At 42.5% G+C, this 4,140-nt stretch overlaps 1 pseudogene; it reads left to right on the top strand.

The window, feature by feature from the left end:
• The first annotated feature begins 2,813 nt into the window (after positions 1-2,813).
• Positions 2,814-2,931, top strand: LOC126476038 (5S ribosomal RNA; annotated as a pseudogene).
• The last annotated feature ends 1,209 nt before the right edge of the window (positions 2,932-4,140 follow it).

Genomic DNA, 4,140 nt, shown 5'->3' with positions numbered 1-4,140 from the left:
ACAGTAGGTAGCTACACATGCTCAAACTGAACACCAGCAAAATTTAGAAGATTTTTTAGAGCATTTCATTATAAGGGAAGAGTGGTCTAACATGGATACTTCAAGAGTAGCTTCCTTTTGCCAACTTACACCGCAAATATTGTGAAAATGGAAAGTGTGTTGATGTGTGGTTTTAAAATGGATGTTAGTCAGGAACTCGTGTTGTTAGCCAAATAACAGACTGTAATAATACTTGGAAAATATTTTTTTTAGAGCAAACATAAACTGTTTAGATGCATCAGTGCCTATTGACATTAACGAACTAAGAGTTAGGTAAATTAGAATGTCAGTGGTGTTGGTTGCAGCATTCTAGTGAGAGTCGCTTACGAGATATCCGAGATATCGTATTTTGAGAAGTACCCACACCGACACTTGTACAATACCTGTGGTAGCACACACTAAAAAACAACACTAATGCATGCGCTAGTGGTGTGGACTCTGACCAGTAACGAGACAACTGACGATACCAGGTTGTATCCAAAATGATCACCGGCAGCGGCAGTACACACCTCCAGTCTGGTACAGAACGACTGCTGCACACCTGCTGGATCTTAGGCGGAAATGTCCGAGCAGGCTGCAGTAATACGTCGTTGGATGTCATCGAATGTAGGTGGTGTGTCAATATAGGGATAACCTTTCAGCTTTCCCCACAGAAGAAGGTCTATAGGCGTCAAATCCGGGAAACAACTCGGACAAGGTACAGTTCCTCTGCGTCCAATCCAACGATTTGGAAACAATTCGTGGAGACATGCTCTAGTACTTCGTGCACTACGGTCTGCACAGCCAACATGTTCCTTCTAGTTCACAGAAAAACGTCTTCTAGCTTTCTTGGAAGATTGTTAGGAGGCTGCAATCCTCGTTCGCGTTCAGTTTTCTGTTTCTGAGAAACCGGCCTATGAACTGATGAGTCACTATCCCATCGACACGCTTATACAACGACGATTGTCAACTGATCAATAGTGCATGTTTCGGCGGTTTACTTGGCTTCATCACTAAACATGATACAAGACACATACAGAAGTTAACATGATTCCCATAATCGATTCCATGCACCTCTTGACGGAGAGAGATGTGATAGGAATGCAACCTATGTCGATGGAGAATGCGTGGGACACTTGCCTGAGTCATGGCATTTCCTCGTGCAATTGTGTGGGTGCTAGCATGGGGATCAACTGCAACAGCAGCAACAACATTAATTTCTCCTCTTCGATCGTAACTTGTTTTCTTCTGTGACGTTGTCTAGTGTTAGAGTACCACTTTCACGTAACTGGTTGAGGAGACTGATAAATAATTGGCGAGATGGTGAGTATATTGGGATATCTTGTAGCATACTCCGTACAAGAACGGCCTGCATTCTTCCTACACTCTCCATACACCACGAGCATGTCTGCCTTTTTTGCATTGGTAAATCCCATCGTTCAGTCATGACCTACTGCTTGGACTGTTATTCAGTAACTGACCAGCAAGCTGCAATGCACTCAAGAAACACACAAGCACACTAAAAGCAAACGTAAGAATGCCTTACTTGGCAACTATGCAGGTTGAATGGAACAAACAAGTGTCATTGTGGAAACTTTTCAGAATACGATACCTCGTAAACGACTCGCACTAGACTCCTGTAACAAATACCACTGGCATTCTAATTTACACTATGTTTAATTTGTTAGTTTCAACAGATATTTTTGGCTATTAAAATGTACGTTTGCACAAAAATATACTTTCTAAGTATCATTACAATCTGTTGATTGGCTAGTAATAAGAGTCCCTGCCAATCTTCGCCCCCAAACTTGCACTGAAAACCGCTCGTTCTTGTCTTGGGTTTCTTTTCCTAGCACCGCTAGTCGTACGTTAACAGTGATACACAGCGAATGGACAGGTTAATTGATGAAGGACTGGCCGATAACCAACTTATTTGTGAGTTCTCTGAATACAGTGGTAGAGAACCTCATAATTTCGCCACTGATTGAGGGCTGTTGGACTACTGTGTTCGTGTTAAACATTCTGTTGATGACGTATTACAATCCCCTTCACTGTTGTGAATATATTTTCGCAGAAATAAAGATAGCTGCGGTAACAAATTGAATACATCATAAATACATTTAACCTCTATTTAAGTATCGTTTTGTAATGAGCGACTGGAAACCACGTGGTCCTTGTACCAAATTACTCAGAAAGCATCCCTAAACAGAAATTTGGTACAGAGTGCAATGGGTATAACAGCAGATACTTCCGTTAGGGACTCATGGCTGTGTACTGAACAACATTACATCACTGAAAACAAGAGTAGCTCCACCATTGATCGTATAAATTTGAAACCGTTTCTTAATTGCTGTATATCGATTTAAATTACAGACTGGTCACCTTCAGTGCAATACGACTGAAATCTGTCTGCACGTACGTGTGGCACAAGCAAGCCATTACTTTCCACTTTCCTTTGGGCAGGAGGCCGGATACTGAAATTTGGGCACATGGGCGCAAAACGGATTGTCTGCACTACCAGGCATTGTTTTCTTTACGGCCTAGGCACGGCCGTGCAAAAAATATCAGCTCGTAAAGTTTGTGACATGTTTGTGGGAAGACTGTTTCATACAGAGAAAAAACAACCAACACGATGATGTATATACGTATCAAGGTACCACATATAAAACTATCTGCACTTCTTCACTTATACTGGTTAAACCCTGTATGTGGAGGTCGGTTTCACCATGTGTAGCGAGGGGAGTAAAATACATCGAGCGAAAGGCTATTTACAACTTGTACAGGTACTAGAAAAGGGCAACGGCCTTGCCGCAGTGGATACACCGGTTCCCTTGAGATCACCGAAGTTAAGCACTGTCGGGCGTGGTAGGCCCTTGGATGGGTGACCCTCCGGGCCGCCATGCGCTGTTGCCATTTTCGGGGTGCACTCGGCCACGTGATGTCAATTGAGGAGCTACTTGACCGAATAGTTGCGGCTTCGGTCAAGAATACGATCATTACGACCGGGAGAGCAGTGTGCTAACCACACGCCCCTCCTTTCTGCATCCTATCTGCATCCTCAGCAGTCGGATGGTCCTGGTAGGTCACTTGTGGCCTGAAGACGGAGTGAGTTAACAGGTACTAGAAGATAGTTATAAGAATCGAGGGACGTGAAAGGGAAGCAGTGGTTGAAAAGTGAGTGAGAGGAGGACGAAGCCTTCCCCTGATGTTATTCAGTCTCTACACTGAGGAAGCAGTGGAGGGAACCGAAGATAGATATGGAGTGGTAATTAAAGTTCAGAGTGAAGAAATAAAAACTTCGAAGTTTACCGGAAATAATAACTTTGATGTTTACCGATGATATTGTAATTCTATCGCAGAAAGCAAAAGACTTGGAAGAGCATTTGAACGGAATGTGTCTTGAAAGGAGGCTGTAACATTAGCATTAACAAAAGAAAGACAAGAATAATGGAATGTAGTTAAATTAAATCAGGTGATACTGAGAGAACTAGCATAGGAAACGAGACACTTAAAGTAGTAGAAGGGTTTTACTGTTTAGACAGAAAAATAACTGATGACGGCCGGAGTAGGGAGGATATAAAATGTAGACTGACAATGACAAGAAAAGCATCCTAACGAAGAGACTGTTGTTGACATCGAATGTAGATGTAAGTATTAGTAAATCATTTCTGAAGATATTTGTCTGGAGTGTAGCCATGTATTTAAAAGGGAAACATGGATGGTAAACAGTTTAAACAAGAAGAGAATATCAACTTTTGATATGTGGTGCTACAGAAGAATGCGGAAAATTACGTGGCTCGATCACGTAACTAAGGAGGAGGCATTGAAAATATTTGGGGAGACAAGAAATTTGTGACACAACTTGACTAAAAGAAGGGACTGGTTGATAGGACGCATTCTAAGATATACACGAATTTAGTATTAGATGGAAGTGCGCGGGAGGGGGAGAGGGGTGAGGAGTTAAAACTCGTAGAGGGAGACAAAGGGGTGTATTACAGTAGGCAGAATCAGAAGGATGTAGATAGCAGTAGTCATTCAGAGATGAAGAAGCTTGCACGGGACAGGGTGGGACGGAGAGCTGCATAAAACCAGTCTTCTGACTGAAGATAACAGCAGTTATAC

The sequence above is a fragment of the Schistocerca serialis genome, chromosome 4 (assembly GCF_023864345.2).
Source record: "Schistocerca serialis cubense isolate TAMUIC-IGC-003099 chromosome 4, iqSchSeri2.2, whole genome shotgun sequence".
NCBI classification, from domain to species: Eukaryota; Metazoa; Arthropoda; class Insecta; order Orthoptera; family Acrididae; genus Schistocerca; species Schistocerca serialis.
Note: the sequence above shows the minus strand (reverse complement) of the source record. Positions and strands in the feature narration are given on the sequence as shown.